At 42.1% G+C, this 24,962-nt stretch overlaps 1 protein-coding gene across 1 annotated transcript in view; it reads left to right on the forward strand.

The window, feature by feature from the left end:
* Positions 1-10,500: 10,500 nt before the first annotated feature.
* Positions 10,501-24,962, forward strand: part of LOC137342532 (disks large-associated protein 2-like) — a 198,138-nt gene continuing 183,676 nt past the window's right edge. Inside the window, exon 1 of the mRNA XM_068006468.1 lies at positions 10,501-10,578. The gene's annotated coding sequence lies outside the window, so the exon portion shown is untranslated. The remainder of the gene's footprint in view (positions 10,579-24,962) is intronic.

The following is a 24,962-nucleotide window of genomic DNA, read 5'->3' on the forward strand; positions in this document are numbered from 1 at the left end:
CAGTATGGCAGGCGGCAGCACGCTCATGCTCATTCCATGCTGGAAGTGTGCCGCCTGCCATATTGCATCGGGCTGCTCAGTAGGCGCCAGAAATATATTAAATGCAGATTAAGATATTTAAATAAGGGTTCTATCCTTGTTGTATGACCCTTTTGTGACATTGGCCTGCCCAGTGCCTGACTCACCTCCTGATAAACTCTCTCTCAACTTGTGGCACAAACAGGCAGCAAGGACCCTTTGGCAGCACTATTTAGAGGGCTCATCCACTATCTACAGGTTAGTTGATAGTTTGTCCTTTTAGGCTGTTGGTTAACTTCTGAGCATTTTTGGGCCCATTTTCTGACTTATAAAAGTCAATTCTGATTTCTGAGAAGTTTTTGTTGCTGCTGCACTGTTTTTGGCTGCCTTCAAACAGTTTTACTGCAGTCAGGGGTGGTCTGGTAGGGCTACCTTTGGGGCTGGAAGATGAGGGGGAGCAGCAAAGAAGACAGAAGAGAGCAAGAGAAGCTGGGAGAAGAGGGAAGAGGAGGAGGAGGGCACTGCACAGGTGGTCATACTCACGGCAGGTCTTCAGGGAGCACTTCTACCTGAACTTCTCTGAGGAGAAATGTCTGAGGCGCCTTTGCTTCACATCACTTTCTGCAGCCGGAGTGCACCTCCCCTTTAAGAGATGCTGGCTGCCTTTGATAGCCGGCTGACATGCCCGATTTTCTGCCTCTCCAAACAGGCATGCAGCCAATGATTAGCACTGAATCAATTTAATGAGGACCCAGTACAAATTTAACGCACTGCCTGGGACCACGTGAACAGGCACGTGCAGCGAGCAGCCCACCCCCACACGCCCATTTTCAGGTGCAATCGAATTTCTAGGCATGAGTGTCAGCAAGATATTCAGCCATTGGAAGCATCACAGCTGAGCATAATTCTCACAAGGCATCCATACACAAGCACTTTCCAACAGAAGTCACTGGAGCGTAATCAGGTGAAGGTTACTTATCACTCCCTAGCCCAAGGGACTTATACCAGTTGTAAAGCCCGTGGTACCATCCTGGCTGAGGTAATATAGCTCAGCACAGACCAGGAAACAAAACCTGGGACTTTCTGGCCTGTATGGCTTAACTATACACTCCCTTTGATGAATAAACTATTGGAAAAGCTCTATTTTACCTTTTAGTTACATTACATGAGGAGACCCATTCGGTTTTAACCATATATCAGCATCAGATATAATTAGGTTAGATATAGGAAAGGAAAGGATTTGCATTTATATATCACCTTTCATGACCTCAGGGCTTCCCAAATGCTTTACAGCCAATGAAATAGTTTTTTTAATATAGTCACTGTTGTAATGTAGGGATACACAACAGCCAAAATGCAAACAGCAAGGTCCCATAAACAGCAACGAGATACATGACCAGCTAATCTGTTTTTATTAGTGATATTGGTTGAGCGATAAATATTGGTCAGGGCACCGGGAGTACCTCCCTGCTCTTTTTCGAAATAGTGCCCTGGGATCTTTTACGCCCACCTCAGCGGGCAGAAGGGGCCTCAGTTTATCATCTCATCCGAAATACAGCACCTCCAACAGTGCAACACTTCCCCACCACTTAAGCTGCTCACATTTAAATTGGGCAACAACAACTTGCATTTATATAGTACCCTTAACATAGTAAAACGTCCCAAGGAGCTTCATAGGAGCGTTATCAAACAAAATTTGACAACAATCTACCTAAGGAGATATTAGGACAGGTGACCAAAAGCTTGGTCAAAGAGGTAGGTTTTAAGGAGCATCTTAAAGGAGGAGAGAGAGGTGGAGAGGCGAAAATTGGGATTTTCTGGAGCGGGCAGGATTCCTGGCTCCAACCTGCTGAGGAACGTGCATGACCCAGAGTCATCTGGGTACATGCAGCCTTCCCGAACCCGGAAGTCTCACTGGCAATTAAAGCTGGCGGGACGATATTTAAAGAAGCTTAAGGTACTTTATCTCTGACCTATTAGGTAGTTAAAACGATTTTAAACTTACCTGGGCGGCTTTCGCACGGCTTCCGATTCAGGCAGCTGGATCAGTAAAAAAATAAACAAAATAAATTAAATTAAATTACATTTCAGAACATCAAAAATTAAATACACCTACCTTTCCAACGATGCCCCCCCAATCTTTGTTCCCCCTTGATCTTTGCTCCCCCCCCCAACTCTCTTGTCAATCAGGCTGGCTGCCGGGCGCGAAACCCAGAACCAAGATCAATGACCATCGATTAAAGTTGCGACCGCGTGGAGGAAGTTACGTTTTTTTATTCAGGTTTGCCGTGCGCACCTTGACCCCTTCCCCCGCTGCCATCCCGCCACCATTTTAAAATTGAGCCCAATATGTTTGCGCCCAGAAAACTTCAAGCTACAGTAATGACAAGAATGGGCTTGGAAAATTTCGGACAAGTTGTTGATATATCTGATGTTGATGGATGGCTAAAACTTAATGGGTAACTGCCCAGTGTAATACTGAGCCCTATTAACCAGAAGGTCACAGGTTGGATCCCTGGGCTGTGCTGAGTTAGCTAATCTGAATGAGCTAACAAGTGGACAATACTACTGGCCTGTGGACATTGGAGGTGAAACAATCAGCCAAGACTCCTGTTCCTGATTGCTATCCAATGGAAACTATGCCTTTGTGGACATTGGTGAGGACAGTGCTGAGCTTGGAAAATCTGAGGGCAAGTCAGTCAGCATCGGTCACATGCATCCTCTAATGAGCATTTCAAGATGATTATTAGCAAAAGTTTGAAAGCCTATTATCTGCCCTTCGGCTAGCTCAGGAAAAGAACTGTGGCATGGAAGATTGATAACTCAAGGGGGAAGGAAGGGATACACAGAATGGGAACAAAAAAAGATCATGTTTTGTAGGAGCTGCAGTCAGATGAAGCCAGATGAACACAGTTTGTGTTTTCAATAACTACAAACCAATGGTGCATTATTGTACATGTTGTCGGTTGAGATGGCCTCCACTGTCTTCATTGCACTGTTGGGTTTGTGCTGCAGATTTGTGGTAATGTACAGATTTATTTCAAGGGGTTGGGAAAAATCCTGAACTCCCTTGTTGACATATCGAAAGTCACATTTTGGAGGAACGGGAGATTGAAATGCCACTTTCAATGAAAAATAGGAGAATGCCAATTACTCTCTGTAATTAATGACACACTAATGAAATTGCAAGAACGTATGATTTTAAACCATGCAATTTCTGAGAATGAAAATTCGTTAGAGGAACTATAGGCATTCTCCCATTTTTATTAGAAAAATTTCACCCCACTGATCTTCGGAGAAATTTAAGAGCATGTCTCAGAAATTAAATGTACTACATCAAAATCTAATCAAATTGTCAGGTACAAGAAGCCCTACACACCAGCAAAGCAGTAAATGAAAGTCATAACTTACTATAGAACATGGTACAGGTTCATAAATAAGTCATGGTGTTTCTATTGTCCTTTGTAATTAGGACAAAGCTTGTGTCTGTTTTTTTTGTAGTAACAAGGCAAAAGGTGCATTGTTGCAGTGTCTTTATTAACAATGTTAGGTTTGTCCTGAAGATTTTTTGTTATGTGCATACCTCCTCAAAGGGCTTGGAAAGATGTGCTTCCATGCTCATACATTAAAAAGGATCCTCAGGTATGAAGTTCCTTTTTCAACATAAAACTGAAAAATGACTATTTTTCTCCACAAATAATCACCCACTAACAAAATGGTCAGAAGTCATTGTTGGAATTTGTTTTTTTTTACAAGGTTATTACATGGAAACACAATTGCTTTCTTAATCCTGAAGAAAAAATAAACAATTGCTGTGCAGGTTAAGGGGGTATAACCAAACATTAAGGTTCTTACACTACTTATAATGATACTTTCACATGCAATTGTTATTTTTGCACACAAGTATCCAAGCAGAGTACCTCACTATACCATGAATGGACACACAAATGACTTGCATCATGCATCATGCATTATGCACCCACTCATATTAAGCATGCATCAGACCACAAGCTATACACGGGCATACCATACATATAACACATCACACCAAACACATGGATCATGGAGGTACTGCAGTATATCAAGCCATCCATGTGTATGTGGCAAACTACACAAGCACATACATGAACAAGTAAACAATAAAAATCACTTAAAAATTGTGTCCAAGTCCATCTAATCAAGCGAACATGGCACTCTGGTATTTGCGTAAAAATATATAAAAGTTCTGAATTAAGCCAGCCTAATGGTGCTAGTTATTGAATGCACTGTATCATGTAGAGCCGGTGCATCAGTACAGTATATACAAATATATGAAAATGAAGGACAGAAAAAGACCAGCTGATCTATCAAGCCTGGCCCAAACTGTTTATGGTACAACTTATGCACACCATGAACCCCAACCACATCCTTCCCTCCTACCAGCCACTCCATCTCCGGGGAGAGGAACATATGTAAACATGTGAACAATGAAAATCATGTAGTAGCGGAATCCAGTGTCTAGAATCATACACCACAGAAGGAGGCCATTTGGCCCATCGTGCCTGTGCTGGCTCTTTGAAATAGCTATCCAATTAGTCCCACCATCCTGTTCTTTTGTCTTAGCCCTGCAAATTTTTCCTTTTCAAGTATATATCTAATTCCCTTTTGAAAGTTACTAATGAATCTAATTCCACCACTTTTTCAGGCAGTGCATTCCAGATTATAACAACTCACAATTCATGCCCGCAATTATTCCTTGTGGAACCCCCAGTATCAATTAATCATCAGGAGAAGGTGCTGACTGGACACTCTTTTCTACAGGGAAGGGGCAATGAGGAGAGCAATCAGGAGCCAAATTCTCCCCGGCCACTTTTATATACTTCCTAGTTGCCGGGGACTGCTGTCAGAGTCCGTGAGCAGGTCAGGGAATAGTAGGTGACATAAGGGAACCTAAATAATGCGGGTAGTGGGGGTGAGATTAAAATATTTAACAAATGGAATGTTACATTCTGAAATGATTGTTAGTTAAAGTACTAAACAGTTTATTAAAACACTTTCGAGCATGACAAGAAAGTTTCCATATGATAAATGGTAATGTTACAGCATCTGGCCAACAAACTTCAGGAGTCACATGTGGGAAACTAATATCAAAAACCCAAGAAAGCAGTGAGGATTAGAGAGCCATTTTACTTTGAAACTATCAGCTGGTTTCTCTTTTAATACTGTGCCTAATCTTTCAGTGAGAAACATGAGCCAATTGGACTGATTATAACCTCGCTTAAGGGTACTGTATGCCAGACATTCAGATATATTCTATTTGTTAGGATATAACCTTACAGTGCTAGCTGGCTAGCGTGAAATGGGTTTCAAAGTAATCCCATGTCTGACATAGACAGCAGTGTCTCTTCTTATCTTCTGCAAATCAGCCTTTAAGGATCAGGCTGTCCAGCAGATGAAACCATTCCAGTTTTGAGGGAGTTTTCAGATACTTTCTGTGATAACGAATAATCTCCTTAGCCAATAGAAAGTTTCCTGTACCATGCTTATCTTTATAATTGTAATGAGACTATCAATTAAGTCTGCCCTAAAAAGCTTAACATAAAGGCAGTGCAAGAACATCTTGCAGGATTAGGTCATCTCTAGCGCAGCCCTTGTGAGAAACCATCCATTTTGTACTGCCTGCTGACAGTGAAGTGAGATCTGCAGATTCAAATAGTGGTAAAAATATCTTTGCTTCAAAGTAAGTTCACTTTTGGAAGATATCGAACGCTATTTTTTGTTTAGAAAGCAAAGTAGAAGAAAAAGACCAAAGAATTGTCAAGAAAACAAAATAAAAAAGGATTTTAGTTCTGATGGAAGCATGCTTTTTATACATTTAATGTGATTAACTTACTGTCTATTGAGAATCAGAAATGAATTAGGAGGAGATCAGGTCACAAGAGAAGGCGTTAGGTTCGGTATAGAAATTGTACACCATGGGCCTGAATGATTTCATTCTGTGTAAGCAAGGTCATTGCCTTGTCAATTAGAAACTAGTACTGCTTGGGCTTAGAGGCTCCAGTAGCAGAATGTCAAATTCCTGCTTAGAAGTTCCAGCCTCGAGACAGGCTAATTTCTATAGGAAAGTTTTGTTCGTTCTTAACTTTGACAGGGCAGGAGTGTGAAAGAAGGAAGGAAACTAAAATTAATAGTCTCCCCCTGTAAAGCACCAACACCATAGAGTGAAGTTGTACAGCATTGGCAGTAGTTATAGAAAACATTGGCATTCAGAAACTATAGCTGAAAGATATAAGGAGGCAGGAAGGCAGATAAAAGGGACTAAAACAAGTCGAGAGAATAGCAGATACCTCTGCACAGAGAGAATAACAGCAAGCACAAACAAGTTGTTTGTCGTGTAATATTCAAGACTAGATTACTTTCTAAATCCACTGGCTTGTATTGAGTACAATATATACAAAAGTCAATTTTTCCTGTAAGATGCAGTTTCTTATTGTGGTTGTATTTTTAGTTGGCAATGTGCCACTGAAGAAAGGCTTTTGGAAATATCAGCTTTGTGATATAGCATCTAGAACAATAGCATAATACTTTTTATTGTGATTTACAGGGGGAAAATCACTTTTCATACATAAATATAAGAACATGTAGCTTGGACTGATTACAAGGAGATAACCTAATCAATGACAACATCATGGAGGCAGGAAGACAGTTAAAAGAGATTAAAACAAGTAGCAATTAGCGGAGAATAGGAGCTAGTTCTGCATGATCGATGTAAATCAAAGATGCGAGGTGAATAACTGTCTTCTGAACTCTTTGGGTAGATCACAACACTGAAGAACCTTTTCAATGTTATGTGGGTGGGGGGGTGTGGTATTGTTTAGGTTTGATTTGTTTTGTTACCATCAACAGGCAATACCGACTGTAAGTATGTTTCCTGTGTTTGGTGTATAAGAACATAAGAACATAAGAAATAGGAGCAGGAGTAGGCCAATCGGCCCCTCGAGCCTTCTCCGCCATTCAATAAGATCATGGCTGATCTGATCCTAACCTCAAATCTAAATTCATGTCCAATTTCCTGCCCGCTCCCCGTAACCCCTAATTCCCTTTACTTCTAGGAAACTGTCTATTTCTGTTTTAAATTTATTTAATGACGTAGCTTCCACAGCTTCCTGGGGCAGCAAATTCCACAGACCTACTACCCTCTGAGTGAAGAAGTTTCTCCTCATCTCAGTTTTGAAAGAGCAGCCCCTTATTCTAAGATTATGCCCCCTCATTCTAGTTTCACCCATCCTTGGGAACATCCTTACCGCATCCACCCGATCAAGCCCCTTCACAATCTTATATGTTTCAATAAGATCGCCTCTCATTCTTCTGAACTCCAATGAGTAGAGTCCCAATCTACTCAACCTCTCCTCATATGTCCGCCCCTCATCCCCGGGATTAACCGAGTGAACCTTCTTTGTACTGCCTCGAGAGCAAGTATGTCTTTTCTTAAGTATGGACACCAAAACTGTATGCAGTATTCCAGGTGCGGTCTCACCAATACCTTATATAACTGCAGCAATATCTCCCTGTTTTTATATTCTATCCCCCAAGCAATAAAAGCCAACATTCCGTTGGCCTTCTTGATCACCTGCTGCACCTGCATACTAACCTTTTGATTTTCTTGCTCTAGGACCCCCAGATCCCTTTGTACTGCAGTACTTTCCAGTTTCTCACCATTAAGATAATAACTTGCTCTCTGATTTTTCCTGCCAAAGTGCATAACCTCACATTTTCCAATATTGTATTGCATCTGCCAAATCTCCGCCCACTCGCCCAGCCTGTCTATATCCCCTGTAGGTTTTTTATGTCCTCCTCACTCTCTACTTTCCCTCCCATCTTTGTATCATCTGCAAACTTTGATATGTTACACTCGGTCCCCTCCTCCAAATCGTTAATATAGATTGTAAAGAGTTGGGGACCCAGCACCGACCCCTGCGGAACACCACTGGCTACTGGTTGCCAGTCCGAGAATGAACCATTTATCCCAACTCTCTGCTTCCTGTTAGATAACCAATCCTCCACCCATGCCAGAATATTACCCCCAATCCAGTGATTCTTTATCTTGAGCAATAATCTTTTATGTGGCACCTTGTCGAATGCCTTCTGGAAGTCTAAATACACTACGTCCACTGGTTCCCCTTTATCCACCCTGTACATTACGTCCTCAAAGAACTCAAGCAAATTTGTCAGACATGACTTCCCCTTCGTAAAGCCATGCTGACTTTGTCCTATTAAATTATTATTTTTTTTTATTCGTTCACGGGATGTGGGCGTCGCTGGCAAGGCCGGCATTTATTGCCCATCCCTAAGAGGGCAATTAAGAATCAACCACATTGCTGTGGGTCTGGAGTCACATATAGGCCAGACCGGGTAAGGACGGCAGGTTTCCTTCCCTAAAGGACATTATGTTTATCCAAATGTTCCGCTACTATCTCCTTAATAATAGACTCCAAAATTTTACCCACCACAGATGTTCGGCTAACTGGTCTATAATTTCCAGCCTTCTGCCTACTACCCTTTTTAAATAAGGGTGTTACATTAGCAGTTTTCCAATCTGCCGGGACCTTTGCCGAGTCCAGAGAATTTTGGAAAATATATGACGACATTCACATGAAAGGATTAGCAATGGCAATGTTATTACTGCAGGTCAGCTGATTACAGGGATAGTCCATGGCCAGTATGTATTAGAAATATAATTTTTTAGAATTGATAGCACCTGTTAATGGTCTTTTTATTGACCTGGTTAACAGGAATCTAGACAACGCATGCTGGAAAAAAGTTGGGGAGGAAGAGGAGAGATATTGGAAAAATAACCCACCTATAACCCTTATTTTCTGCCTTTTTATTGACAGAGGGAAAAGCCTGGAAGAGGTGGCTGCCAATCTCTCTACTGCTGCTGCTACTGTCCCTGTCTTCCGAGCTGCTCAATGGTACGTTTGAAGTGAGCTGGTTTTATATGTTCCAGTTTTAAACAATTATCCTCCTTCATTCTCAAGATAAGTAACATTATGTGTGTGTTTTTGTGAATTGTAGATATTGCTTTATTAATTAGGTGCACCATTGGGATTTGAGTAAAACTGTAGCAATCTGCAGGATATTCACTTGGGACTAGTGCAATATGATTTGTTCACAACTAATGACTAGATTGAATAACATAAAATCGCTCACATGCTATATTCAGTCAGCAAGAATAAAACATGGCAAAATATCTGTTCCAAGCTGGAATAATACTGATATCCAGAAGATCAAACGATTTAAGAAAACTTCTGGCAGGGGAATTTCTTTGCTACTACTCACTAGTACTGCTTGGGCTTAGAGGCTCCAGTTGCAGAATGTCAGATTCCTGCTCAGAAGTTCCAGCCTCGAGACAGGCTAATTTCTATGGTAAAGTTTCACTCGTTCTTATCTTTGACAGGGCAGGAGCATGGAAGAAGGAAGGAAACTAAAATTAATAGTCTCCCCCTGTAAAGCACAAACACCATAGAGTGAAGTTGTACAGCATTGGCAGTAGTTATAGAAAACATTGGCATTCAGAAACTATAGCTGTAAGATATAAGGAGGCAGGAAGGCAGCCAAAAGGGATTAAAACAAGTCGAGAGAATAGCAGATACCTCTGCACATAGAGAATAACAGCAAGCACAAACAAGTTGCTTGTCATCTAATATTCAAGACTAGATTACTTTCTAAATTCACTGGCTTGTATTGAGTACAATATATACAAAAGTCAATTTTTCCTGTAAGGTGCAGTTTCTTATTGTGGTTGTATTTTTGGTTGGCAATGTGTCACTGAAGAAAGGCTTCTGGAAATATTGTGATATAGCATCTAGAGCAATAGCATAATACTTTTAATTGTGATTTACAGGGGGAATATCACTTTTCATACATAAATATAAGAACATGTAGCTTGGACTGATTACAAGGAGATAACCTAATCAATGACAACATCATGGAGGCAGGAAGACAATTAAAAGAGATTAAAACAAGTAGCAATTAGCGGAGAATAGGAGCTAGTTCTGCATGATCGATGTAAATCAAAGATGCGAGGTGAATAACTGTCTTCTGAACTCTTTGGGTAGATCACAACACTGAAGAACCTTTTCAATGTTATGTGGGTGGGGGGGTGTGGTATTGTTTAGGTTTGATTTGTTTTGTTACCATCAACAGGCAATACCGACTGTAAGTATGTTTCCTGTGTTTGGTGTGTGACGACATTCACACAAAAGGATAAGCAATAGCAATGTTATTACTGCAGGTCAGCTGATTACAGGGATAGTCCATGGCCAGTATGTATTAGAAATATAATCTTTTTAGAATTGATAGCACCTGTCAATGGTCTTTTTATTGACCTGGTTAACAGGAAATTAGACAATGCATGCTGGAAAAAAGTTGGGGGAGGAAGAGGAGAGATATTGGAAAAATAACTCACCTATAACCCCTGATTTTCTGCCTTTTTATTGACAGAGGGAAAAGCCTGGAAGAGGTGGCTGCCAATCTCTCTACTGCTGCTGCTACTGTCCCTGTCTTCCGAGCTGCTCAATGGTACGTTTGAAGTGAGCTGGTTTTATATGTTCCAGTTTTAAACAATTATCCTCCTTCATTCTCAAGATAAGTAACATTATGTGTGTGTTTTTGTGAATTGTAGATATTGCTTTATTAATTAGATGCACCATTGGGATTTGAGTAAAACTGTGGCAAACTGCAGGATATTCACTTGGGACTAGTGCAATATGATTTGTTCACAACTACTGACTAGATTGAATAACATAAAATCTCTCACATGCTATATTCAGTCAGCAAAAATAAAACATGGCAACACATCTGTTCCAAACTGGAATAAACTGATATCCAGAAGATCAAACAATTTAAGAAAACTTCTGGCAGGGGACTTTCTTTGCTACTGCGGGACTGTCATGATTTCAGAACATCTTAACTATCTATCTTGGAGCTTTTGCCTGTTAAACTGCTATACATGAAACTTAGTGCAAAGAACATTTTGCGATCAGCATAATATCAATGCAGCTCACAGTTGGCTGACTATAACAAGGACTCCATGGGCTCCTGGCACACATCCATTTCTTGTGTTCAACATAATCCTTCTTCGGGTTCCAATGAACTGCAGGTGAAATCTCTAGATGCCAAAGAAGTCTATTAACACCAGCAGATGGTCCAGCAGGTAATTCACTTTTCTTACACGATACACCACATGTTACTTTTTCGAGCAATTTACTTGTTACGTAACAGTGCACATGGCTTAACAGGGTATTGATACACATTCCCGGGTTAGGATCCAGGGTGAAGCTTTGAAACTGGCTCCACTGCACTCAGTGACCCATATGTAGATACAGACCCCACCATTTACACCGTTCGCACTTATAATGGGCAGCCTCCTATTTCGGGCAAATAGCGCTAACCATTCGTCATTACATAGGAGTCAACTATGAAGTTGCCACTTATAACGTCTTAAACACGTCGTCTATTTCAGGTAGTTTAATCCCCTGTACTTACAGATGTAGTAACTATCTTCCTGTTTTTTCTCATATGACACCCTTTTACATTTTCTAAAATTACATTGATACCATTCATTCAAAATTCCCCAGTCAGTATCGGGATAGGATTGATCCAAGTACTGAAGCTGGGGAGGCTTTCGTTTAACGTGCGAGACAGTTAATAGGTACGGGCGGAAACCTGAACTTCTTATTATGTCTCAGTTTTGCCTGTAGCCCTAAAGAAGAGTTTTATTTCTAATTAACCCTTTTAATCATTGACTCTTTTCTTCATTGGGCCAGAATTTACTGAAGCTGGCAAACGAATGGCACCTGCCGTTAGTTAGACTTGCCCTTGCCCGTTTAATTTCGATGACTTTTGCACGGCAAGTTGCTGTAAGTGTGAGAGGAAACGAGCGCGGTGCCCTCTCTGGGACCTGTGTGAACAGCACAAGCAACTGTGTATCTCCTTAACCGATCGGATCGAAGAATTGTTAATGATCAGCGCAGATTCTGAACCAGGAAGTGTAAGTTGAAATAGTGAATTCATTGTCAAATCAGATACAGAAAGAGAAATCAAGAGAAGGAAGGAAAGATTGGATTAAGAGAGAGAGAAAAAAAAGAAAGAAAAAGTAAAATAAATTATTTCAATTTAAAAAAAATCTCCAACAACAATTAAAAGCTGAAGGAATGAAGCTCCATACTTGTAAAAGTTAATTTTCAGTGCCAGAGAGGTTGTTTAGCAGTAATTTAAGACTTATCACGCTGTTAAAAAGAGTACTTAGACTGAACTGGACAAATCCTAACTTTCTGTGGTGAGTTTAGTTCGTATCTACCATGCAAATACAGGAACTTCACTCCGTTCAGTGTATTTGAATGGTGAATCAGACAGCGAGATGCCGTTTTCGCGAAGCTGGCGGCGGAACGGCACATCTCGGACAGCAACTTCCAGATTTTCACGTTTAACTGCGCATCTGCCCTCACCTGAAGTTGCTGTGCGATTTGCGCATAAATAACGGTGAGCACCGTTAGTCTCAGCGTTATTTTGACAGTAAATTCTGGCCCATTGTCATTTTACCCCGAAGACAATAAACATTAAACATTCAGGCATTTTGCTTCAATTTTGTCATTTTAAAATCCTAGATTTTTAGAAAAAGTTTTACCTGTGGCATTACCCCCTTTTTCTGTACATAAATTTGAGTATCTATCTTGTTCACACACACACAAGCCCCACGCTAGTTTGAGACCACATACATCTTTATAATTCATCCCTGTTGCTCATTAGTATCTATGTAATGTACAGTGGCTGTGTAACTTCCCAGTTTGTCACATGTCATTGATCCCTCCTGTCAGACAATGGCGGGGATACAGATGACAGCTACCTGAACAGTCGGCACCTTCAGCAGACCATCACTGAAGAGATCTAGAAACAAAAGTGTAACCCACAGCTGCACTTAACTTTACGCCGTTGTAGTCAGCCAGATGTGTAAAAATAGCTGGGAAAATGAAATCAGTGTGGTGGCAGAACGAGTTTTGGGCTATTGCATAAACTCGGGAACTCGGATGTATACAAATCACTGAGATCTGCTCTGTCAGTTAATAACATCATTTGTACCCTTTGATTGTTAGATGAAGATTTGATTATATATAGGCTGGTAAAGTACTGCATCCCCATTCAGACTTTCAGTAATGTGAACAGCTGTCTGTGCATCCACAGATTTTGATACCATCAATTTAGCTGAGCAATCTCTTCCCACACACCCATCAAAACCTTTTTTGATCTCTCTTAGTAACCATATACTAAAACAAAACTCCTACATCAAGCTGTTAGCTAATACTTAGACATTTTTGGATTTACTATCAAGACCAGTATATCTTCTGTGGTATTACCCATGGTAAGTCAGGAAGTGACCTTATTTTATAATGACAGTTACGTGACACCATGTGTTATTATATAACAAGGGGAGTGTTTATATCCTGATAGCCCTTTCTTAATACATGTAAAGGGACTGTCTAATGGAACGATGTCCACTGCTAAATAGAACTGCATTTAACATGGCCTATCCCTTTAAGGCCGCATTTGGGAAAGTGCTCTAAATAGGCACATCCTGATAGTTAATTGCTGTGGCTGAGGAAAGCTTATCTTTGGAACGGCAGCTGCTTGTGAGTCCTCAGCTCCTCACCTTGGAGAGAGGCCAAGTTAATAATTTCTCTAGCTATCTTTTCTTTAAGGTGCTTCAGTTGTGATTTGTTGCTATTTTAGAATATGATATATTGAGCTAAACAATTACAAGAGTGGCACACTTCAGATGTGAGATGTTTTAAAAATTCCCACTTTGAGGTCGACAGACAGGCTGAAGATGAGGGTTTTATAAAAATAAAAACCAGAAAATGCTTGAAATACTCAGCAGGTCAGTTAGTATCTGTAAAGCGAAAAGACAGGTTATAATGTTTCAAGTGTGTTTCTTTCAGTAGAACTGAAGACTGAAAGATAAACAGATATTTTAGTAAGGCTGAAAACAACAGAGAGAAAGGGGAGAGGGAAAGAATCAACAGATACATCAATGAGAGGAAATTGGTGGAATGACCTGCAAACTGCTTAATAGAAGACTGTTAGATGGTATAAACATCATTAGTGAGATGATGCAGGGATATAAAATGGACAGAAGCAAGCATCAACAGGGCGAGGTAAAAAGACATGAGAGAAGAGCACCACAAAAAATGTGAGAAACTATGGAAAAACAGAGACAACAGAAAGACAAACTGCACGTACAGCAGATATGAAGTTAAAGCAGAAAGCATGCTAGTTTCACTCATCCCAAGAGGAGGGAACTACATGTCAACATGACAGTCGCAGAACCTCATAAGCACTGTGTTCTGACGAAGGATCTCAATCCCAAACATTTGCTTGAGTCCCCTCCCCGTGATGTTAGTGCCCAGGAGCAGTGGAGAAGGGTTAATGTTTGCAACGTCACTCCAAGTCCATCCATTTTATTAATCCATCTATTTATTAATGTTTTGTGCAAAGCATCGCAATTTATACCTAGATTCAATTTTCTACTGAGCACTGGAAGGTTAAATTAAAATATGTAAAAGGGGACGGGTTTAGCCCCTGTCCTTGATTCGCTTCTTCCCCAGTGTCCATACTCCATGTTTGTGGAGCCCAGGTTCAAACTACAGACATCAGAGATGGGAATGAACATTTGAGTAACTAGGCCCTGAATTTCCCCTTTAAGGGCATAACGTTGGTGGAGAGGGAAGGAAAATTGAGCAGGGAGCTGTTCTCCTGGCTCCCCACCACCCAAAGCCACTTCTGGGATTTACCACCCAAAGTGATGTTGGGTGTATAATATGTCCACCCCAAATATGGGCAAGCGCATTATAAATCACAGCATGACATCACAGGACGTATTTCCCATTACTGGGTGGTTGAGGTGCCCGTGTATCCCTGGCATCCACCATTACTATGGGCTACAGGAGAGGGGTGGGGCAGTTGGCGTTAGCATTTAAATAGCCAGTTTACCTAACACAATTGATCACAGAGCGATTGATTGTAATGCGTCAAATTTTAAAAGTTTTGAACTTTGTAAAAATGTTTTAAATCTTTGGCTGGCACCGCTGGACAACCTGTGCTGTGGCAACACACTTAATGGACCTTGATACTGGGAAATGGGCCAAGGTCGGGGCACTGCCAAGGGGCAGACGGAAGTCCCACCCAATAGAAGATGCACCACCAGAAAAATCCAGCTCCAATCTATTTACTTTCAGGAGATGAGGCCGGCCATTAACCACTGACTGAAATGCAGATAAAAGAAAATTGTTTCTAAAACAAGCAATTAAAGAATGCCTTTTATCTGCGGAGAAGTTCTCTGGATTAGGCCAAACTGTATACAAAATACATTTCAAAATTTAAATTGCATCATTAAAAAATGCACAATGTACATGTGGCTGCTCTTTCTATTTTGGCTTTTGATTATGGCCTCAATTGTGTGATTGTGGAGGAAGAAAACCAAGTTCCTAGGTTTTGAAATGAGTTTAAAGAGGGAATCTCATTATAAGGCCGCTCTTTTAATGAGAAAAGTTTAACATCAGGCCTTTTTTCAAGAAGAGGGTTCACTTACAAAACTTTTTGAAAGAGGACGTCTGAGTATCAGAACATTTTCAAAATCGCAGTTCAAGAGTATTATAATTACTTTAAATCTTTGCTGTTCTGTGCATCACCGTTGATATTTAAAATATACTTATTTTAACAGAGTGATGATAACATCTGGGATGAATTACTGAGACCTTCAAGGGGAAGGAACTGAATTAATATGCACGCTGTAAAAATCACAGGATTGCTAAATCATTCTGTGTGAGTGTTTGATTTATGAGAACTCCACTCCCTCCAACAGCAGCAATTGAGGTTAATTCAGCTTCCCTCACATTGTTGATTTTGTTAATCCCTCCCAGCCAGTTCTCCCGATGAAGTCATTAGTACCCTCCATTCAAACAGAAAATCTGTAGAAAAACCAAGGGAAGTAAAATGTCAAAGGAGATCAATATTCTAGTATTAATCATAATACCAGAAAGGGAAAGAGCAGTTATTGACAAAGTTAGAAGTCTAAAAGATAAAAGTGGTGATCAAGTTAAAGAGGATAAAATATTACATTAGTATTTTCTACATGTACTCACTAGAGCGAAGGCTTGCTAACCAATTTAGGTAGTATATCCAGCACCTTAAAAAGATTTTGAAAACAACCTCACTGAGGTACTTTGTGAGCTACAGGGACTTAAAAGTAACAAATCTCCCAGGCTAGATACCCCAGGGTGTTGACAGAGACCTGGAAGAAAACCTGGTCAAATTTCCTGTTGATAGAAAAATGGGGAGAGCAGGAGAAACAGAGGATTGATTTTAAAAAAAGTTTTGCAAAATATTTTGGATTTGTTATGCAATTGGGTAGACACATGGAAAATGAAAGTTAACAATGGTAAATAGAAATTGTTGCACCTAGGTTAAAAAGTATGAGTATGAGATAAATGGAATTGAATTAACACAGGTAGATTTAGAAAGTGGCCTGGGAGAAATTAACATGGAATTTTCAATATCCAGAGAATAAAGCATAACAAATAAAAAACCAAGAAAACGGTGGGGTATAGTCACAAAAGTAGAACATGGGGCTGAAAATTAGATTCAGAGGCCTGAGGCTGTTAGAACAGGGGGCTGGAAACAAGTGAACATGTTGCGCGATAGGCTCATTAGAAGACCAACCTCTTTTTAAATCAGGTGCCCACCCTATAATGTGGCAGGAGCACTGCTACTGTGCTCCAACTGCACAGTGCTTATTTGAAATGGGCATTCATGTGGAGGCCCTGATAGTGTGGAGCTTTGGCAGAGTTATCAACCTCTATAAATCTAAAGCCTCCCTTTGGCCCAACATTGGCAGCTGTGCCTTCATCTATCTTGGCTCCGCACTCTGGAATTCCCTCCCTTAACCCCTCCACCTCTCCACCTTTATGACCCTCCATACAAACCACATCTTTGATTAAGCTCCGGCCACTCCTCCTATTACCTCTTTCCTTGGTTCGATGTCCAATTTTCCTTACTCCTCTGTGCAGCATCTTGGGATGTTTTTCTACTCTAAAGAGGCTAAGCTGTTTATGTGTGGTGTCATTGTGCACAACTATTCCAGCTATTCTCCTTCCTAAAAATAAAGATGATGCTCCTTTTGGATGTTGATGCATTAGTTCATTGATAACATCTGCAGTCATTATTAATATAATAATTACTTCAGAAGTGCTTTCTATTTTTAGTAGTACAGCTTTTAGAAAAAGATCTATACAAAATCAATACATTTTTGCTTATAACAATATCTGGTGAATCAGGGTTCAAAATCTGACGTGCCTTCATATAGAACTCTGATAGACTTAATCAGTTCCCATTCTGTCTCCCATTACACCAAACATCAGTAGCCCAATCACTGCCCATTCACTGCAATATATAATCACCTCTCCTCCCATACTGAGAGCTCAAAGTTTCAAAGCATCAAATACCATTTCTGCTTTCATTATATGAATTGGCACAAACGTTACGGCCACAAAACCACAGGGGGTGTGATTCCAGCACTTACACCGGGATTGTACACACTGCTGAACTCCGCACCCGACCTCACCAAAGTTCAGAGGTTAAGGGGGAGGGGCCTCAGGAGCAGGCCTTTGAAAATGTAGTGGCGCACCTACTAAAGATACCAAAATCATCAGCGCAATCTGGCTGTCCAGAGTGATTGGGTATCTAGGTCACAATCTCAGCCTGAACCTCCCCCAATGAGGCCTGCTTCTGCCCATCAGGAGGCTCGCACTCCTCAACCTATCCAATTCCAACCTTACACAGGTCCCTTTAAGATTGAGGAAGTGGAACCTCCCAGCGGAGGGAGTCCCTGCCCTTCATCCTGCCTCCTCCACATCAGTAGCCTTGTTTGGAATGGATGGAGGTTCCACCCCCTAACTTATGGCCACAGGAAATTCCATCGCAAGCCCAGGACCCATTGGAATTTGCGACCATTCCAGCAGGCTCCCATCCGAGTTACATTGGAACTGCCATGCAGCTTTGGGGCTTATATATTCTTGCTACATTTACTCCAACTCCCAATGCTCAGTTTTCAATTGTGTTGAAGGAGTTTATTAATAGACGCTGCTGTGACTTTTCAGAAGTGGGATGTTAATGAATAATCCTGATGAAAGTGTAAAGTGGTCTTTTCGTATACATGATGTCATTACTCAGTACTTTCAAATTCTTAGTCAGCTTTTGCACTTCAGCAAACTCTCACACCAACTTTTATTTCAAATAACAGACTGATTACAAATCTGGGACATTAAAAGGAAATAATCTCATAGAGATGCAAGTGACGGGAGGAATGCTGCGTTCAGTTGATGCACGTTGACGTCTTCAGTGAAATATTGGGCTCGATTTTAGGATGGAGGCGGGTTGGCAGCGGGGGGGGGGGGGGCGACTGGGCGCGTGAGTAACGCGCCCGGTGAATTCGGGGTGCTCCCCACGCGATCGCAGCCTAATTGAAGGCTTTTATCCTGGCTTCCGGGTTTTGCGCTAGAAAGCTGCGCAATGGGCGGACTGCACACCCGCATCAGAGGCTGTCAGCTGGAAGAGCCCTATTTAAAGGGGCAGTCCTCCACTGACTGATGCTGCAGAAAGGAGCCAAAATTACAGCATGGAGCAGCCCAGGGGGAAGGCTGCTCCCAGGTTTAATGATGCCTCACTCCAGGTCCTACTGGATGGGGTGAGGAGGAGGAGGACAGAGTTCTTCTCCCCGACAGACGGGAGGAAGCGGCCTGCCTCTGCCAACACGAAGGTCTGGCTCGAGGTGGCAGAGGAGGTCACCAGCACCACCAACATATCATGCACCTGCATACAGTGCAGGAGGCACTGCAATCACCTCAGTAGGTCAGCCAAAGTGAGTACACTTACTCATTCCCCTACACTCCGTCTGCCCCATCACCGCCCCCACCCCACATCTCCTTCTGCACTGCCAACACTACTCTGTCACATCACCCCTCACACCCACTCAAACCTCATCCTCATCTTACCTGCACTTACTCCCCTCGCCAGTATTCATCCCACCACTACCACTCAACCCAATCCTCATACAATCTCATGGCTCCGTCTCATACTCACCCTCTCATGCATCTCTTTCACGGTCAGCCTCACCCAACCTGCCACTACCTGTGCTGCAGCCACAGGGCATGCATCACATATGTGTAGTAGGAAGTGTAAGGCAAACGTGTCGTGAGCATGAAGGGGATGCACAAGGGTGCTTGAGGGTTTGTCATGGTTTTTACTTATATTTGATTTCTGATCAACTCACATTACATATTATATTGTCACCACTACTGCCACGTCTTTGCAAATCTTGTCTGGTTTGTGCAATAATGCCCTTTCCTGAGGATCACCATGAAGACCCACAACTGATGCCACCCATTGTGTCACTGCAGAGTGGGTGTAGTTGTATTTGCAGGGCTCTTTTGTGCAGACGACTGAGAGACGCTGGCGATGTCCCCGTTGGCACCCTGGAAGAATGCGGAGGAGAAGTTGTTGAGGGCAGTGGTGACTTTGACAGCGACAAGTTAGAAGATGGTCCTCGGGCCAGCCGGAAGCAGCTCGGCATGAAGGAGGCTGCAGATGTCCACGACTACATGTCGAGTGACACTGAGCCTCCGTGTGCACTGCTGCTCAGAGAGGTCCAGGAAGCTGAGCCTCGGTCTGTAGATCCTGTGGTGAGGGTTCTGGTTCTGCGACGCATTTCTCTCTGCCGTTGCCCTCCCTCCTGCTGCGCAGGTGGATGTGTCACAGCACTGTGTTGTGGAGCTCCACGTGTCAGAGGTGGACGTTGTGGCCGGCGAGGCTGGTGAATCTGTTCATCCTCCGAGGAGGTCATGACTGCAGCTATGGCGGCCCCCATCCGGAAGATGTACGTTTGAGGGGGTCCGCAAGGTAGGTAAATGCGTCTGCACACCAGGGTTGAGGTTGCAAGTTTGTGAATTTTATTGTTAGGAGGAGGGTGGTGGAGGCCAAACTTTGTCCAAAGTGACAGAGTGGCCTCCTGCAATGAGTGAGGGTCCCCCCACCCTGCCTGTCAAATGGACCTTTTCAGCTGCCACGGGCTGGTGGCTGCAACACGTCCACTTCAACTGGGAATGTTTCCCCCAGTACGGGAAACACGCTCAGTTGAGTTGAAAATCCCACAACTCCTAAAATATCCTACAAATCAGGTCTGCAAACAACCTGAACTATCTAATTAATTGGTTTAAGTGGGATCGCGCCAGCTTTAATTGCCGGCGGGAGTCCCGCATGCGGGGGCTGCCCGCGCATCTAAGCGCGTCACTGGGGAACCCGGAGGTGAGTGGGTTCGAGCTGGGCTGCGGACCCGCCCCGGGAATCCCCGATTTTCGGAGCCCCCCCGCCATGAACCCGCCATCTCGGACGTCCGAAAATCGAGCCCATTAAATCTGTGACGTAATCACTGCAAAATTACTTACATTTAATCTGAGTTGCTTTACCAGGAAATAACATATATCCTAGGGCAACAAACAGCGAGACCAAACCGTGACTGTTTAATGCTCATCATTTGAACCACCAGAATCACATTACTGCCTTGAAATCAGTCCCTGATATGTTATTAGTTATAATGTATGCAGTTTTAATTGCCTGTAAAGGTTTAATCACATTTCAGTTGGTTTTTATGTTGACAGTGTCTGTCAGTGCACTTCATGTTCTTGATGTGAGATGATGCACAAAAAAGGATCAAGAATTGTGACGTCAGTATTGCTAGTTTCTGAAGGAGCTGATTGTCAGGAAGTCCTTTGCCCTGTATATATTATAGTGTTTTAATTAAGTTGCAGCCTGAGTGATTTGTGGCACAAATATTAACAAAAATGGTCAGCCTCATCTAAACAACCTATGACATGCTTACTAATCCTACTTAATGCATAATAATTCTCTTGCAAACTAATTATTCATCTAACAGCATTCAACCAAATTAAAGAATGAGGAAAGAAGAATGCAATTAGGATTTTTCATTCTGGATGTGTAGACTAGGCAGCTTTCCATTAAACACTATTAATAACTGAACTATCAAAGGAAAAGGGCAATTACAGGATCAGAAATTCCCAGGATAGGTTAGTTAATGAATAGGTGTTCCTGTGAGACAAGGTACCCCACCTATAGAAGCTGAGATGGAAGCCTTCGAAATACAGTCAGTTTTAATGAGTTTGGAGACATAATTTATTTCCTTCATCTCAATAAATTGACAGGCAACATGTAGATTGGATGCTCTTTAACTGGGATGTCAGTACTTTCCCCTTTATTCCTATCATCAATATCCTTTTGCTTAATGAGAAAATGAAATAATTAAACCACAGCAGTGCAGACAATGTTCACTTCATATTTTATTATTTCCATTGTTTACTACTGGGAATCTAGAGTTCTGTTTTCCAAAGTAGTATTTTCAGGTTTTGCAAAACAAATATCCTCTAAAATAATGTCTAATTGTGGTGGCTTGCCAGTCACTACACTGTGTAACACTATTATTTCTCCCTCTTTCATATTAATTTAGTTTTACTTCATCTCCTCCTCTCTCTTTAGCCTCTGAGAGGGTGGGCAGGTGACCTGATTTCACTCCTCTGCCAGTGCTCTTGATCTGACTGCTGAAAAATATGTTTTGGAAAGCATGGGATGGCACAGACTCCAATTTGTTTTCCTTTGTGGGAAGTGTCTGGCACATACTTTGCACCTCTCTTTGTTGGCTTGGCTGAGATTAGAGACTCACCATGTGGAAAATGACAGGTCAGAACATCTTCCACTCTCTGGGAACTGGATTAGTGATTGGGAAGATCAAGTTCACGCTTGAGTGTAGCCTGGCATTGACTCTCAGAAATTCCTCGCAGGAAGGAGTTTCACTGGTCTCAGCTGGATATTCTGAAGCAAAGAGAAGGAAAACTGGTTGGCTGGCCGCAGAGCTTTGTTCTCTCCGAAACACATTTCTTGGTGGATTCATTGAGAATTGATGGCATCTGGGACGATATCCAAGAGCAATTTTCTCATTAAGGAAAATAGAATGAGTGCAGGGTGATGAATTTGGAATCAGTGGAGAAAAACAATCGAAAACCAAAATAAAATTCCTCAATTGTTCAATGGGGAAATGCAATGAATGATGTGATACTAAGGTACACAAATCGTCTCTGGGCCAGCTTCAATCTCTGATCTGCGCATGGCATGGTACTGAGGCATACACACTAGCTAGGCTCTAGCTTTGATCTCTGGTCTATGCATATTATGGTACTAATGAATACAGAACAGCTAGACCCAGCTTTAATTCCAGATCAATGATGATTTAGCTGATCTCAACCACAATGGTAATGTTCAAGCAAAGAGTGATTGATACCCGAAATAGGGTAGTGGAAGCAAAAATTCTGGAACATTCAGCAGCTATTAGATCTTGTGATTAGGGGGCAATAGATTTCTATGAAAGGAAAATTAGCCTGGGCCTGGTATTCTGCAGTTTGTGTATGTGTCTCAACAATCGTGTAATGAGATCACAATTCTGAATCTATATATGTATTTCTATAAAGTTCAATTATGTCATAATACCGCACAGGTATTTCATTTTTTAGTTTTAGAAATTTAACAAAAAATACTGAATTATATTTCCACCAATGTTTTACTGGCAAAACTTTAATGTACTCGGAAGAAGAAATTTTAAGTTCTCCAGTATTTGAATCATAGGGGTAAACTTTAACCCCAAGAACGGGTGGGTCGAGGGGCGGGTGGGAAGGTAACAATTGTAAAAATGGAAAACCCCACCCCAACCCACCTCCAACCTGCCCACTTCTGGTTTTACTGGAGCGGGTCGGAGGGGTGGGCGACCAATCCATTCTCAGGAGGCGGATCAGTCAGTAAAACCTTTTAAGGAGGCTGCCTGCCTCCATTTTAACAGCATTTTTATTTTTAACTCCTGGGGGCCGGGATTCCCGGGCCTTCTGCTTCAGGCCATGTAAGAGGAAGTGGGAGGCCCAGATCAACAGGTAAGAGCCTCTATTGCATTGGTTGTGGGCCCGAAGGAGCAGGACTGTTTCCTCCAGGCCCAACAAGCTTACCTGCACAACACCAACACCCACCCCTCATGTCCAACCAGCCCCCGTATCTGACCCTCCCACGATCTTCGACCCTCCCCCCCCATGAACTCCAACCCCCTCCACGATTGGCCGACCCCCACCGTGTCGGTCGCCCCCCCCCCCCCCAACAATCTCAGACCCCCCAGTGATCGCGACCCCAATGATCCCCCCACCTGGTTATCAACCCCCCCCCCCCCGATGACTGACACCCCCCCCACCCCCAACAATGACCAGCCCTAAGCCCCTGATGTCAGACTTACCTGCTGGCATTTGCTCGCTGGCTGCTCTCCCTTCTGGCTGGCTGTCGCACAGGAAACCTACAGAAAAAATTTGAAAGACATCTTTACGTCAAAATTGTAAGAACATCCGGGAAATCCATACTTACAGGTTTCCTGTCCGGAAATCCCGACACTGCCCCCCACCCCCCCCCCCCACCATCACTCTCTGCATGGCCTCGAGTAAATATTGGGGCCATAGAATCATACAGCACAGAAGGAGGCCTTTCATTCCATCGTGCCTGTGGCGCCTCTTTGAAAGCCAATTAGCCAATTAGTCCTACTCCCATAGCCCAACAAATTTTTCCTTTTTGATTCTATATCCAATTCCCTTTGGAAAGTTATTATTAAATCTGCTTCCATCATCCTTTCAGGCGCTACATTCCAGATCATAACAACTCGCTGCATAAAAAAATTTCTCCTTGTCTCCCCTCTGGTTCTTTTGCCAATTATTACTGACCCTCCTGCCAGTGGAAACAGTTTCTCCTTATCTACTCTATCAAAACCCTTCATAATTTTGATCATCTCTAGTAAAATCTCCCTTTATCCTTCTCTGCTCCAAGTAGAACAACCCCCAGCTTCTTTAGATTCTTCACATAACTAAAGTCTCTCATCCCTGGTATCATTCTAGTAAATCTCCTCCACACCCTCTCTAAGACACTTCCTAAAGTGTGGTGCCCAGAATCGGACACAATATTCCAACTGAGGCCTAACCAGTGATTTATAAAGCTTTAGCACAACTTCCTTGCTTTTGTATTCTACGCCTCTATTTACAAAGCTAAAGATCCCGTATGCTTTTTTTTAACAGCCTTATCAATTTGTCCTGCCACCTTCAAAGATTTGTTTATGTATTGCTGCAATAACACCAATTAATCTGCCACTGGTGACCCTTCTGCAAACATCGCTTCAGCTGATGCAACCATTGTACCAGTTTACCCAACACTTAGCGAGGGCGCACATTATATTCAGCATTAATATTGTAATTTATAAACTCCACTGATTGACATCATACATCGAGTGAAGCTCATCACTAACATCTCAGCAAGCTAATTATTTAATTTAAGAAATCCCTTGTTTGTCAGATTTATAGAGGGAGTGATGCATTCAGTTAGTGTGATGAGCTGACAGATAATGTGCACCAAGTGATAACAGAGTCGATTTTTCTCCTTTCAACGATAAAGGATTAATTATCCTTATTTTGTAGAAAATAATGAATGAAAATCAAGATGGCAATTGTGTTTTTCTTTCGTGCAATCTACAACATTAGCATTATCAGATTAAAAAAAAGTCAGCCAATCAGGAAGCACCTGTGATAATGCTCATTTAACATTTGGCTAGCCTGCCAACTGCCAATTAAAAGGTAAAAATTGTGATTAATTCCTACATCAAACTGTGGCAGCTAATCCATACTCAATGCCCCTCCTGAGTCCCTCATGGATACAAACCTTACTGGGGCTGCTTGCAACTGACCCTGGGACAGCAGTAGTAACATACTGAGCAA

This window comes from Heptranchias perlo, chromosome 26 (assembly GCF_035084215.1).
Source record: "Heptranchias perlo isolate sHepPer1 chromosome 26, sHepPer1.hap1, whole genome shotgun sequence".
Lineage (NCBI taxonomy): Eukaryota > Metazoa > Chordata > Chondrichthyes > Hexanchiformes > Hexanchidae > Heptranchias > Heptranchias perlo.